Here is a 16,290-nt window from a genome sequence, read left to right as displayed (position 1 = left end):
CATCGTCAAAACAGATTATCTGTCATTATTACATTGCTGTTTGTGGGAGCTTGCTGTGCGCAAATAAGCTGCTGCGTTTCTTCCATTACAACAGTGACTACATTTCAAAAGTACTTTATTGACTATAAAGCTCTTTGGGATGTCCTGAGATTGACTGGTGCTTTATAAATAAAGCCTTTCTTCTTTCTAGATGCATTTGAGGCACATAGTTTACAGGAGGCTTTGGTTCTCTTAATGCATTTGGTTCTTTGCAAATATTCAGACCAAGAAGATGTTACACGAGACTCAGCCTCTCGGTACACAGTGATGGGAAGGCCTTAGACTTTTCCTACCATGGCGGCTGCATCATGTTTTTGCATCCCTCAGCACGTAGTCCTGAACCATGGAGTGTGCAATACTCAATCTCAGACAGCTCCTCGCTGTGGAAGACCAGCAAATTTTGTGTAGGCCAACGGGCACCTCTGACCGAATTGTTGACCTCCCAGCAGCAGTTGATGTTTGTCTCGGTGTGTGTTGCCAGGAAGAGTCCATCCAGCTCAGAGCCCTGTGTAGCCGAGCTGCTCAGGACGAACCTCACGCATCTCTCTCCAGAATTTCTTTGCGAATGCACATTCCAGGAGGAGGAGCAGCCATCTTGAGGACATCATGCGGCACTGAGACTCTGGGTGCAGGGCTACGTGGAAAGGGACTGGGGTGTGGGACTAGCTGGATTGCTCTTGTAGAGAGCCAGCACGGACTCGACAGGCCGAATGGCCTGCTTCTGTGCTGTAACCATGCTACGATTCTACGATAACGTCACCCCCCAGCCTGATGGCCACCTTTGTGTGTGGCGGCATCAAACTGTACATAACCTTTGACCACAATCCATCTCCTTTTCACGCAGAGCCTCAAGGATGTTCTGTGCAGATCACAGTCCGATCGATTTGTGGTCAACGGTGTTTGTTTTTGTAAGAACTTTTCTACGAGGTACGGTACGCTCCGACTGAATGGAGCATTCCGCAGTAGTGGGACCAAACCCTTCCTTCGCAACACCAGCAGCAGATAAAATCTCAGCACGTGGTGACACTTGGTGTTTGCGTACCAAAGGTCTATTATGTACAGTTTGATGCTGCCACACACAAAGGTGGCCATCAGGCTGAGGACGACATTATCATAGAATCGTAGAATGGTTATAGCACAGAAGGAGGCCATTCAGCCCACCAAGTCTGCGCCGGCTCTTTGCAAGAGCAATCCAGCTAGTCCCATTCCCCCGCCCTATCCCCGTAGCCCTGCAAATGTTTTCCCTTCAAGTACTTATCCAGTTCCCTTTTAAAAGCCATGATTGAATCTGCCTCCACCATGCCCTCAGGCAGTGCATTCCAGATCCTAACCACTCGCTGTGTTAAAAGGTTTTTCCTCATGTCACCTTTGGTTCTTTGCCAATCACCTTAAATCTATTTGGTTCTTGACCCTTCCACCAATGGGAACAGTTTCTCTCTATCTACTCTGTCTAGACCCTTCATGATTTTGAATACCTCTATCAAATCTCCTCACAACCATCTCGTTTCCAAGGAGAACAAACCCAGCTTCTCCAGTCTATCCACGTAACTAAAGTCCTTTATCCCTGGAACCATTCTAGTAAATCTCTTCTGCACCCTCTCTAAGGCCGTCATATCTTTCCAAAAGTTTGGTGCCCAGAACCGGACACAATACTCCAGTTGTGACCAAACCAGTGTTTTATAAAGAGCACCTTTATAAATTCCTTCCTTTTGTACTCTATGCTTCGATTTATAAAGCGCAGGACCCCGTTTGCTTTTTTAACCGCTTTCTCAACCTGCCCTGCCATCTTAAAAGATTTGCGCACAAATACCCCCAGATCTCTCTGTTCCTGTACCCCTTTTAGAGTTGTACCCTTTAGTTCATATTGCCTCTCCTCGATCTTCCTACCAAAACGGTAGGGTATGTTTTTTCACTTTTATCTGGAGGCTTGTACATCATGTCCCTGTGGACACGGTCCATTTTCGATCTCCCGATGAAGTGGGTGACTGGATGGCTCGGGTGCTGCCACAGCACAGGTGCAGGGTATGAGCCAGACCTGCGCTACGTATGGCAACACGGAGAACACCTCGCACCGATCGAGATGGAGCATTGCTCCCACGATCCCGGTTTTAGTTTTTGCAATGCCGATTCACTCCTCCCAGTTCATGCTGCAAATCCTGGCTCCTCCAAACCAGATACTCAGCACCTGCAGATAATCTGGCCTGACTGGGAAGGGTTTGAAGAATTGGTCGGCTCAGTTCCCAAAGAACGTCAGCTCGCTTTTGCTGCGATTTTACTCCGGCCCCCAAGGACAGTTCAAACCGGATGTAGATGCGCGTCAATCTGCGGACCGATAGCGGACCCGAGCAGGAGAAGGCGATGGCGTCTGTGTACAGGGACGCCTTGATCTGAGTTCCTCTGCTGCTTTGGATCATCACCCCTCTTATGCCCACATCCTTCCCAATGGACTCATCAAATGGCTCAACACAACACACGAACAAGACAGAGGAGAGAGGACAGCCCTGTCCTAGATCTGATCAGAAAGGTTTCCGATTCCCACCTATTGTTTAAAACTGCTACGGACGTTGGTGTAGAACAGTTTCCCTCCCCTTACCCCATTTTGAAGAGCAGGTCCATCATGTAATTGTGCGATATCCTATGAAGGCCTTCTTCTGGTCCAAGCTGTGTTAAGCAGGGGTGCACTTTCCTCTCCCGAACGTAGTGTGATCTGAGTAGTGTGAAACTATCAGAGATTGTCCTGCCAGATTGCGGAGGCTCTCAGGTAAAGGCTTCCCTGTACATGGACGACGTCACCGTCTTCTGCTCCGATCAGCAGTCGGACCGCAGACTGATGGGCATCTGCGACCGTTTCGAGCTGGCCTCAGTGGCCAGAGCGAACCGAAGTAAAAGCGAGGCCATGTTCTTTGGCAGGTGGGAGACCTGATCCTTTGTCCCCTTCACCGTCAGGTCCGACTACCTGAAGGTGCTGGGGATCTGGTTCGGGGGGCCCCTGGCCTGCTCGAAGAACTGGGAGGAGCGGATCGCCACGGCCAAACAGAAGCTTGGTATGTGGGTGGGGCGATCCCTCTCCATAACCGGCAGGAATCTGGTGATAAGGTGTGAGGTACTCATGGTGTTGCTGTACGTGCCCAGGGTCTGGCCCATTCCCCACAACTCCACCATCACAGCCACCCGAGCTATCTTCCATTTTGTCTGGAGGTCCAAGGTAGAACGTGTCCGCAGGACCACCATGTACAAGCCCCCAGACAAAGGGGGGAAGAGCGTTCCCAATGCTGCTCTGATCCCGATGGCCACCTTTGTGTGTGGCTGCCTCAGGATATGTGTAGAGCCCCAGTACGCAAACACTAAGCGTCACTACGTGCTGGGTTTCTACCTGTCCAACACACTGAGAAGGCTGGGTCTGACCACGCTGGCCGAGCAGGCGCAGGACGTCCCGTCCAGCCGGACCGTCCCCTCCACCTGCCCCTGGTGGAGAGGTTCCTGAGGAGGAACCCCTTCGACCACAAGGCCGTCAGATAGGGGTTGACACGAAATGCTCTGAGAGCCCTGCAAGGAAAGGAGAGGGTGGACACGATCAGGTTCTTCCCCGACCAGACGGTCGATGACATTTGGCGGATCCTCTCGTCCCCAGAACTGACCAACAGGCCTGGATGGTGGTGAAAACGGCCCTCCCGTTGCGGTCCTCCCAACACACAATGTCAGCGCCACCACGAGCTGCCCCTCGAGGCTGCAGCGGGGAGGAGACCGTCGTCCACCTCCTGATGGGCTGCCCCTTCGCGCAGAGGGTGTGGAGAGAGCTGCGTTGGTATCTGTCCCGGTTCATCCCCAAACAGTCCGGTAACACGGGACGCTGTGCTCTACGGACTGTTCCCCGGGACGCACACCGAGACAGATATCACCTGCAGCTGGAAGACCATCAACTTGGTGAAGGAGGCCCTTTGGTCCGCCCGAAACATGCTGGTCTTCCAGACCGAGTGTTGCCGACTGGCACACTCCAAGGTCACGGAGTACATGCTGTGGGACGCACTGAGGCGAGGTGTGACCTATGCAAAGGCTGTATGGGAAAAGGCCACCCCACCTTGTATTGTGCACCATGAGTCATAAGAAATACTGTGATTGAATTGTAATATTGAGATCGCTTTGTGTACGATCTGTAGTGTTTTTGGTTTGAATTGTATCGGTTTGGAATTTGTGATATTTACATTTGCACTGTGTGTATCTTTAAATTCTATGAAATAAAACATATTTTGAAATTAAAGAGAAGTGCTGATGAGAACAGAACACTTTGAATTAAGAGGAGCGAACAATGCAACTCCCGATTGCCTTGACATTGCTTTCTGCACTCTAGCTCTGCCATGTTGTGTCTATTATACATAAGGAAATTGGAAACAATGCAAATGTTTCAAATAAGTAAGGTCAAATAGTTTCCTTAATGGTACCAGCACAAGGGCAGTTTCAAAAATCAACTTTCACAAAAATTATCTGTTTTAAGAAAAGAGACCAGTCAAGCTCAACAGTGGGAAGGAATATGTGAACTCATAAGTGCTGGAATTTCAATAATTAATAACCCACTCACTTCAGACCAGTCAGAAGGAGTAATTATCCCAGCATTATATAAGCACTCTAAATGCTAACCTTTTTTATATTGTGGTGGGTTATTTTTTTTTAACAAATCCATTTTTCCAGCTGCAATACCATGTGGTAATTTTGTCAGATATGTTTATTTTTAATTTCAATGATCATGTCAGCTTAAAAACTAAAAGAAAATAATTGTATGCACATTGAATGCTGGGAAGTTATGTAATTATTTGCAAAACAAAGTATTGCAGTGATGGCTTTATCATTTTGACAAATGAGGTGTAAATGCATAACAAGATGGTCCCAACCCAATACTAGTTGATTCAAACTGTGTTTATAAAAAAGTATAAATGACACATCTACATTCTGTTGCTCGTTGCAACAGGTTTTCACTTTGCGTTTTGCAGTGACTAATTTACCCAACAGAGGTCACCGGAGTCCGTCACCATTACAAAGCTAAATGCAATGATGGAGATTCAAAACCTTTGACCCATAGTAGGTTTTATTGCCAGAGAGAGGAAATGTTTATGGGCACACTGTTCCCATTACAAAGCTAAATTAAGTGATAAGAGATTCAAAACCTTTCACTCTCTAAATGTTTACTGCCGGTTAAGGATAAAGGACATTTTTACGAATGTGAAGGCTCAGCAAATTGTAGCCAAATTGGCAATCGATTCAGGGCTCACCCAGTTCCGACGAAAGGTCATCGACCTGAAACGTTTCTCTCTCCACAGACGCTGCCTGACCTGCTGAGCGTTTCCAGCACTTTCTGTTTATATTTCAGATTTCCAGCATCCGCAGTATTTTGCTTTTGAATCGATTCAGGGGCTGGTTTAGGCCCCAGAAGCTTTTTGGATTGTCACAAGCACTCTATTTATCCTGTTTAATACAATTCTAAACAATTTTACAACACCAAGTTATAGTCCAACAAATTTATTTTAAATTCCACAAGCTTTCGGAGGCTTCCCCCTTCCTCAGGTGAACGGTGTGGAAATTTCCACAACATTCACCTGAGGAAGGAGGAAGCCTCCGAAAGCTTTTGAAAAGTAAAATAAATTTGTTGGACTATAACTTGGTGTTGTAAAATTGTTTACAATTGTCAACCCCACTCCATCACCGGCATCTCCACATCATCTTTAATACAAGGTAAACCAGCAAACCAAATAACTAAATTAACTGGAGCTCTTTAAAAATGTGGGTGATTGTCCAGAAATGAAGATGTCACTCTGGAAATGAGGGTTTTCCCCCCCCTCCCCCTTCTCAATTCAATTCTTCTTCACTTACGCCATCAGAAAAAAAAAGAGTTTGACTTTGTTTATTAATCTTCTTGCCCTTGATCTTCTTTCATGTTACTGGGTTTGTGTTCATTAGCCTTTCTTTGCTCCCAGCAACAATCAGGGTCACTTCTATACTATCTGCACCTTGTTGCCAGGCAGTTCCTATTGACTGTCGCGGCGCAGGAACGAGGTATGGGCCGGACCTGAAAAAAGAATTGTGTCGTGCAGTAGTTATTTTGACTATACCAGGGCACAATTTACTGGTTGTTTTGCTGATGATTAAATGTTATTCTTGCGAACAGCAACCTTGGATACTCATGTACGAATGCTTATTGTGTTTGTTTGAAATGTTTCTCTCTGCTGTTTTATTGGAGGTGCTATGCCCCTTAAAATACACAGCTTAACACCTCTACTCTAGCAAAAAAGAGAAGTTCCAGATGAACGAGTCAAGTGTTTGTAGGCTTAAATCCCTCAGTGGAATTCTTGGGCTTTATTTTTAAGGTGTAGGGATCGATGATCCCTTTCGATCGTGGGTAAGAACCTGGTCATCAGGTGCGAGGTGCTCTCGGTGTTGCTGTACGTGGCGCAGGTCTGGCCCATACCTCGCTCCTGCGCCGCGACAGTCACCCGAGCCATCTTCCACTTTGTCTGGAGATCAAAAATTGACCGTGTCCGCAGGGTCACGATGTACAAATCTCCAGAGAAAGGGGGGAAAGGCGTGCCCAACGTGGCCCTCATCCTGATGGCCACCTTTGTGCGCAGCTGCTTCAAGCTGTGCGTAGACCCTCGGTATGGAAACATAAAGTGTCACTACGTGCTGAGGTTCTACCTGTTCCCGATGTTGAGAAGGATGGGCCTGGCCACGCTGCCACGGAAGGCTCCGTCCAGTTGGACCGTTCCGCCTCACCTGTCCGTCGTGGAAAAGTTTGTGCAGAAAAACACCTTTGACCACAAGGCGATCAGTAAGTGGTCCGCACGTAACGTCCTCGAGACCCTGCGGGAAAAGGAGATGGTGGATCCTGTCGGTTGGTTCCCCGAGCAGACTGTCAATGTCATTTGGCAGAAAGCCTCATCGCCAGAGCTGTCAAACAAGCACCAAGACCTTGCTTGGCTGGTGGTGAGAAGGGCCCTTCCCGTCAGATCCTTCATGCACTCCCGGACTCTCAGCGCCACCGCGCGCTGTCCCAGAGGAGGCTGCGGTGGAGACGAAACCGTCACCCATCTCCTTCTGGTATGTGCCTTTGCAAGGAAGATCAGGAGAGAGATGCAGTGGTACCTGTCCAGGTTCGTCCCGAGCAGTTCCGTAACACAGGACTCTGTGCTCTACAGGCTGTTCCCGGGAACGCACACCGAGACGGACATCAACTGCTGCTGGAAGACCATCAACTCGGTGAAAGACGCCCTTTAGTCTGCCCGAAACCTGCTGGTCTTCCAGTGCAAGGAGCTGTCCTCGACCGAGTGTTGCAGACTGGCACATTCCAAGGTCCAGGACTACGTGCTGAGGGACGCACTGAGGATGGGTGCGGCTGCTGCAAAGGCCCTGTGGGGAAAGGCAACCGTTTAGAGCCTTCCCGCCATTGTAAACCGAGGGGCTGCAATCAGGGGAAACCCCCCTCGGGCAGATTGTAAAATTCAAATTGCTGTAATGTACCTGTAATGAATCTGTAATGTACCTGTAATGAATCTGTAATCAATAATCTGTATTGAGGGTAATGCAATGAGACACCCCAGAGTGTCATGAACTGTAATTATGTACAATGTGTTCATTGAACTGTACTTGATGTAACCTGCAGATTGTATAATCTGTATTGTGTACGTTTGGAATGTGATATGACAACTGTATTGTATGTGTTGCTGCAAATTTTATGAATAAAGTATTTTTTTTTAAAAATTATCATTAATTTCAACAGTGTTTTAATGTAATATTTTCCATTTATATTGTTTCCTCTGACATTGCTTCTTTCTCTTTTCCTCCTTTTGTCTTCTTTCCCTCTGTTCCCAATGGTGTGAAGTCCAGAATAAATAATGCAGTCAAACAGATTAATTCCCACTTCTTCCCTTTTATGGATTGCTCCATTTCCTAACATTATCCTTTAGTTTTTGTGAATTCTGAAATAACTGATTTTAACCTTCAGAGGATAGCAACTGGCACTCGGTATTTCTTATATTATTTATGTAGCTGTTGAGGAGCAAACATTACAGAACACTTTGACCTGCTATTTCCCTCCTGATTTTCCAGCTTACCCAATGTACAGTTAATATTGCGACAATTTTTTAAATTCCCCTATAAGGAAAAGGTTAATCCGACTGAATTGAAGTGTGAACATGCTGCCGAAAACACGATGTCAGATTTCACATGACACCCAGCTCTACCCCACCACCACCTCGCTCGACCACTGTCTCTGATTTGTCACACTGCTTGTCCGACATCCAGCACTGGATGAGCAGAAATTTCCTCCAATTAAATATTGAGAAGGCCAAAGCCATTGTCTTCGATCCCCGCCACAAAAGCCGTTCCTTAGCCACCGACTCCATCCCCCTCCCTGGCCATTGTCCAAGGCTGAACCAGGCTGTTCGCAACCTCAGAGTCCTATTTGACCCTGAGCTGAGTTTCTGACCCCATATCCTCTCCATCACCCAAGACTGCCTACTTCCACCTCCCATAATATGGACCATCTCCACCCTTGCCTTAGCCCATCTCAAACCCTCATCCATGTTTTTGTTACCTCTGGACTTGACTATCCTGTTGCTGTCCTGGCCGGCCTCCCTCCTTCCACCCTTGGTAAACTTCAGCTCATCTAAAACTCTGCTGCCCTCATCCTAACTTGCACCAAGTCCCATTCACCCATCACCCCTGTGCTACATTGGCTACCAGTTCGCAATGCCTCGAATTTAAAATTATCATCCTAGTGTTCAAATCCCTCCACGGCCTCGCCCCTACCTCTCTCTGTAACCTCCTCTAGCCCTACAGCCCTCCAAAAGCTCTGCGTTCCTCCATTTCTGGCCTGTTGTGCATCCCTGATTTCCATCACTCCACCATTGGCAGCCATGCCTTCAGCTCCTAAGTTCTGGAATTCCCTCCCTGAACCTCCCCACCTCTATCTCTCTCTCCTCCTTTAAGGCACTCCTTAAAACCTACCTCTTTGCCTTTCTGTTTTTCCTTCCGAAGTGGATAACTTCACATTTATCCACATTATACTGCATAGCCATGTATTTGCCCACTCACTCAACTTGTCTAAATCACCTTGAAGCCTCTTTGCATCCTCCTCACAACTCACGATCCCACCTAGTTTTGTGTCGTCAGCAAACTTGGAAATATTACATTTGGTTCCTTCATCCAAATCATTGATATATATTGTGAATAGCTGGGGCCCAAGCACTGATCCCTGCGATACCCCACTAGTCACTGCCTGCCACCCGGAAAAAGACCCATTTATTCCTATTCTCTGTTTCCTGTCTGATAACCAATTTTCAATCCATGCCAGTATATTATCGCCAATCCCATGTGCTTTAATTTTGCACACTAACCTCTTATGTGGGACTTTATCAAAGGCCTTCTGAAAATCCAAATACACCACATCCACTGGTTTTTCCTTAACTATTCTACCAGTTACATCCTCAAAAAGCTCCAAAAGCTTTGTCAAATGTGATTTCCCTTTATTAAATCCATGTTGACTTTGTCTAATCCCGTTGATATTTTCAAAGTGTCCTGTTATCACATCCTTTATACTAGACTCTAGCATTTTCCCTACTACTGATGTTAGGCTAACCGGTCCGTAGTTTCCAGTTTTCTCCCCCCCCCCCTCCTTTTTTAAATATGATGTGGAGATGCCGGTGATGGACCCATCGTGTCACCCCACTTTTTTAAATAGTGGGGTGACACGATGGGTCCAATGGCCTCCTTCTGTGCAGTAACTTTCTATGATTCTGTGATTCACACCTGGAGTATTGTGTACAGTTTTGGTCTCCTTACCTAAGGAAGGATATACTTGTCTTAGAGGGGGTGCAACAAAGGTTCACTAGATTGATTCCTGGGATGAGAGGGTTGTCCTATGAGGAGAGATTGAGTAGAATGGGCCTATATTCTCTGGAGTTTAGAAGAATGAGAGGTGATCGCATTGAAACATATAAAATTCTTAGAGGGCTCGACAGGGTAGATGTTGGGAGGTTGTTTCCCCTGGCTGGAGAGTCTAGCACTAGGGGTCATAGTTTCAAGATAAGGGGTCGGCCATTTAAGAGATGAGGAAAAATTTCTTCACTCAGAGGGTTGTGAATCTTTGGAATTCTCTACCCCAGAGATGTTCAGTTGTGTATATTCAAGACTGAGATTGCTAGATTTTTGGACACGAAGGGAATTACGGGATATGGGGATTGAATGGGAAAGTGGAGTTAAGGCAGAAGACCAGCCATGATCTTATTGAATGGCAGAGCAGGCCCGAGGGGCCGTATGGCCTACTCCTGCTCCTATTTCTTATGTTCTTATGAAATCAGCTTATTGACAAGAAATTGATAAAGCATGGGTTTCAATTGAATTCTCCTTGTACGGAGTTGTATTTTAACTTTTGGTATAATCATGTAATATAGAAACATGCAAATTCTCACATAGCAGGGGTAAGAGATAAGGTGGCTGAGAAAGTGGAAAGCAAAATGTTTACATCTTCACCCATGCACCACCACCACCACCACAACCACAACAACATGCATTTATATAGCACCATTAACATAGTAAAACATCCCAAGGTGCTTCACAGGAGCGATTTTCAAACAAAATTTGACACTGAGCCACAAAAGGAGATAGTAAGACAGTTGACCAAAAGCTTGATCAAAGAGTTAGGTTTTAATGACTGTCTTAAAGGAGGAGAGAGAGGTAGAAAGACAGAGAGGTTTACATCGAGTTATATCGAAACTACAACGTAGAAACAGGCCATTCAACCCAACTGGTCTATGCCAGCCTTTATGCTCCACACGAGCCTCCTCCCTCCCTACTTCATCTAACCCTATCAGCGTATCTTTCTATTCCTTTCTCCCTCGTGTGCTTATCGAGTTTCCCTTTAATGCATTTTTGCTATTCACCTGAACTACTCCTTGTGGTAGTGCATTTCACATTTTTACCACCCTTTGGGTAAAGAAGTTTCTCCTGAATTCCCTATTGGATTTATTAGCAACTATTTTATATTTGTGACCTCTAGTTTTGGTTTCCCCCTACAAGTGGAAACATTTTCTCTACGTTTACCCTATCAAACCCTTTCATTATCTTAAAGAGTTCAATCAGGTCACCCTCTCAGCCATCTCTTTTCTAGATAGAAGAGCCCCAGCCTGTCAATCTTTCCTGATAAGTATATCCTCTCGGTTCTGGTATCGCCCTTGTGAATCTTTTTTTCTACCCTCTCCAATGCCTCTACATCCTTTCTATAATATGGAAACCAGATCTGTTCACAGTACTCCAAGTGTAGTCTAACCAAGGTTCTATACAGGTTTAACATAATTTCTCTGCTTTTCAATTCTATCCCTCTAGAAATGAACCCCAGTGATTGGTTTGCCTTTTTTATGGCCTTAGTAACCCGTGTCACTACTTTTAGTGATTTTTGAACTTTAACCCTAGATCCCTTTGCTCCTCTCTCTCATTTAACCTATTATCCAAGCAGTATGTGGCCTCCTTATTCTTCCTACCAAAATACACCACCTCACACTTATCTTTATTGAAATTCATTTGCCAATTACACACCCATTTGACAAGTTTATTAATGTCCTCTCGCATTTTGACACATTCTTCCTTTGCATTAACTATATTCCTGAATTTGGTGTCACCTCAAATTTTGAAATTGTACTTCCGATTCCTGAATCCAAATCATTAATGTAAATTGTGAACAACAGTGGTCCCAGCACCGATCCCTGCGGAACACCACTTCCCACCTTTTGCCAGAACGCGTACATACCCTTAACCCCTACTCTCTTCTGTTTTGTAGCCAGCTCGCTATCCATTCTGCTATCCATCCCCTGACTCCGTATGCTCTGGCCTTAGTCATGAATCTACAATGTGGTACCTTATCGAAGGCCTGTTGAAAATCCAAATATATTACATTTACTACATTACCCTTGTCTACTCTTTCTGTTACTTCTTCAAAGAATTCAATAAGGTTGATCAAGCATGACTTTCCCTTCTGAAATCCGTGCTGACTACACTTTATTATATTTTCATTCGCTAGATGTTTTTCAGTTACATCTGTGAGTAAAGATTCCATTATCTTTCCCACCACTGACATTAAGCTAACTGGTCTATAATTCCCTGGACTTGTTCTATCACCTTTTTTAAATATAGCAATCACATTAGCTGTCCACCAGTCCTCTGGTGCTATTCCCGTTTCTAATGAATTTTTATATATATGTAATAATGCCTCTTCCATCTCTTCCCTAACTTCTTTTAGAACATAAGAACATAAGAAATAGGAGCAGGAGTAGGCCGTCCGGCCCCTCGAGCCTGCTCCACCATTCAACACGATCATGGCTAATCATCTACCTCAGCACCATTTTCCTGCACTTTCCCCATATCCCTTGACGCCTTTAATATCTAGAAATCTATCGACCTCTGTTTTTGAATGTACTCAGTGACTGAGCCTCCACAGCCCTCTGGGGTAGAGAATTCCAAAGATTCACCACCCTCTGAGTGAAGAAATTTCTCTTCATCTCAGTCCCAAATGTCCTACGCCTTATTCTGAGACTGTGACCCCTGGTTCTAGACTCCCCAACCAGGGGAAACATCCTCCCTGCATCTAACCTGTCGAGCCCTGTAAGAATTTTGTATGTTTCAATGAGATATTTTGTATGTTTCAATGAGATATTTTGTATGTTTCAATGAGATATTTTGTATGTTTCAATGAGATCATTTTAATACTCACGGATGCGATCCATCCAGACGAGGGGTCTTATCCTCTCTAAGTTTGAATAGTTTATCTATTATCTCCCCTCTTTCTAACTTAGATGTTTTTATGTCTTTTTTGATCTCTTCTTCTAATGTCATGCCCACCTTGTTAATCTCCCTAGTAAATAGGGAGGGAATTCCAGAACTTAGGGCCTGGGCAGCTGAAGACGCGGCTGCCAATGGTGGAGCGATTAAAATCGGGGATGCGCAAGAGGCCAGAATTGGAGGAGCGCAGAGATCTCGGAGGGGGTTGTAGGGCTGGAGGAGGTTACAGAGATAGGGAGGAGCGAGGCCACGGAGTGATTTGAAAACAAGGATGAGAATTTTAAAATCGAGGCATTCCCAGACCGGGAGCCAATGTTGGTCAGCGAACACAGGGGTGATGGGTGAAGAGGACTTGGTGTGAGTTAGGATATGGGCAGCAGAACAGATAAGAAGTTTGTAGCTCAGAAAGGTATAAAAAGTGGCAGACTGTAATAAGGTTTGGAGTCAGAGGGTTTAATTAACCTGAATACTGAGCTCAGAACTGTAACACATTAGAGTCCCCAACCATCAGATGTGGCTATAAGTACTACATTTTAAATGTGAAGTGCCTTGGGATGTTTTACTATGTAAAGGTGCTATATAAATGCAAGTTCTTGTTGTTGTTATAAGCTTAAGTAACATTGCATGTATTATATAGGAAATAAATCTATGATCAGTGTTATAGATTATTGTGTTCAATTCTGGGCACCACACTTTAGGAAGGATGTTAAGGCCTTAGAGTGGCTTAGAAGAGATTTACTAGAGTGGTACCAGGGATGAGGGAGTTCAGTTATGTGGAGAGACTGGAGAAGCTGGGGTTGTTCTCCTTAGAGCAGAGAAGGTTAAGGGGAGATTTGATCGAGGTGTTCAAAATCATGAAAGGTTTTGAGAGAGTAAATAAGGAGAAACTGTTTCCAGTGGCAGAAGGGTCGGTAACCAGAGGACACAGATTTAAGGTGATTGGCAATAGAGCCTGAGACGACATGAGGAAACATTTTTTTACGCAGCGAGTTGTTATGATTTTGTAGGGAATGTCTGAAAGGGTGGTGGAAGCAGATTCAATGGTAACTTTCAAAAGGGAATTGGATAAATACTTGAAGGGAAAAAAATTTACAGGGCTATGGGGAAAGAGATGGGGAATGGGGAATGAAAGAGCTGGCACAGGCATGATGGGCCGAATGGCCTGTTTCTGTGCTGTACCATTTTATGATACTATGAACACGTGATCTCAACGGTTGAAGAACCTTGTGTTATGAGAAATAGATAGAATGTCTAATCATAAATAAAAACCATCCTCTAACACGCCAAAGAATATTGTCCTTGTAGGTTTAACTACTTTAGTGGTATAATTCGATGATCATATTTGGGGGAGTATAATAACAAAAGGAGCAAAACCTAATTGTTTAATGTGTAGCTGTATATTTGTCCTTTTAACTGTATCATTTTTCTGTGGATTCAACAGAGTTGGGCTCCTGAAGTTAAAGCATCAGCTGAATCCTCCCTTAATCCACCTGGAGACCGCACAGCTTCTCTAAGGAGCCTGCAGTACATATCCTTGATGATACCAGATTTTTAACTGTAATTACAACAACAAGAGGAGCATAATCAGACATGAATTGATAAACCAAGCCAAAGAAGGAGATGGTAGGACAGGTGACTACAAGCTTGGTCAAAGAGGTAGCTTTTAAGGAGCGTCTTAAAAGAGGAGCGGTGGAGAGGTGGAAAGGTTTAGGGAGGGAATTTTAGAGCTTAGGACTTCAGCAGCTAAAAGGCACGGTGGGGCGAAGGATGGGTGGGATGGACAGGAGGCCAGAGGTGGAGGAACGCAGAGTTCACGGAGGATTGTAGAGCTTAGAGCCGGAGGAGATTACAGAGGTAGGGAGGGGCAAGGCCAAGGAAAGATGTGAACACAAGAATGAACGATTGGTGGTCCGGGAGCCAACTTAGGTCAACGAGCACTGGGGTGTTGGGTGAACGGGACTTGGTGTGAGTTAGGATACAGGCGGCAGAGTTTTGGATGAGCTCAAGTTTATGGGGGGTGAAAGATGGGAGGCTGGCCAGGAGAGCGTTGCAATAGTTGTGTCTGGAGATAGCAAAGGCACGGATGAGGGTGTCAGCAACAGTTGGGCTGAGGCAGGGGCGATATTACGGAGGTGGAAGTTTGCGATGGGGTCAAAGTTCATAGCCGGACAATAGCTTGATCTGGATTTTTGCTAATTTTGGACTGTTTTGTGTGATGTTGTCACATGTGTCGCTCTGCAGCTTCTGACTACACCTGCAGTGGTAATTTTGCCTGAAATCAGTGAGCTACTGAATAAAAAAAAACAACTTAAGTTTTCTGAAAAAGGTGTTTTAAGATTCAACCTATTAGGGGCCAGTGATTCACAGAAAATAAATTCCTCGTGCAGTAGCCAACAAAATTCACATATTTTCAATACTGACGAATTTTGCTGACAATCCCACTCAATAGCTTTTTTTAAAATTCATTCTTGGAATATGGGCATCACTGGCAAGGCCAGCATTCATTGCCCATCCCGAGTTGCCCTTGAGAAGGTGGTGGTGGGTCTTCCTTTTGAAGCTTACTTTCTACAAACCACCAGTCCCCAGCATGTAAGCTCCATGTAAAACTTTCAACCAGCTGCGATTCAAGGAGACAGAATGTTACATGGAATCAAGCAGATTTGGCAAGGATACTGCAAATCTCTTTCACTTCTGTCACCTCTTACTGCACAGAACAGCATGTTAAGCAGCAGTCACTCCTGCTATTATGTTATTCATCACTGGCGCCAACAACGGGAAATCTGACAAATGAAAAATAATGGAAGATACGAAACATTAAGAACTTGGTAAAATGATGGGGAAATACGAAGAGAAAATGTTGCACAAAACACCATCAGGACAAGGACCGCAGCGATTCAAGGAGAATGGCCATCATCGCCTTCTCAGGGCAACTCGGGATGGGCAATATCCTGGGTGCAGCCCATAATCCGACATGGCTCAGTCAAACAGGACAAGTTGGATATGCCAATCATAACAAAGGAGTGGGGGAAGGAGAGACAGGCAGAATTCTAGTTCTGGCAAACTGCCCATTTTCATGTGGGGAATGGGACAGAGAGGCCTACTGCCAAATACCTGTCCCCGAATCGGACCCCAGGAGTTTTCATGCCTCCTCTCCCCTGCAGGGACGTCGGCCGACTTCCCGTTGGCCATCCCACAGTGTTTAAATTACGGACAAGGGGCTGGACCAGTTGATTTCCCAGCCTTCCTGCTGCAGTATTGCCAACCCAACCACGGCAGCAGGAAGAGCAACAAATCCAGTGAAGGAGAGCAAGGATCTTGTGGTTTTTTCCACCTCTCTCTCTCTCCCTCTCTCTGCCCTTCTATTCCTGAACGGTCTACTGATGGCTTGTCCAGAGTCTTTTTTCATTCTCCAGGGGGCTTCCACCCACTTTA

This window comes from Heptranchias perlo, chromosome 5 (assembly GCF_035084215.1).
Source record: "Heptranchias perlo isolate sHepPer1 chromosome 5, sHepPer1.hap1, whole genome shotgun sequence".
NCBI lineage: Eukaryota > Metazoa > Chordata > Chondrichthyes > Hexanchiformes > Hexanchidae > Heptranchias > Heptranchias perlo.
This window is presented reverse-complemented; position numbering follows the sequence as displayed.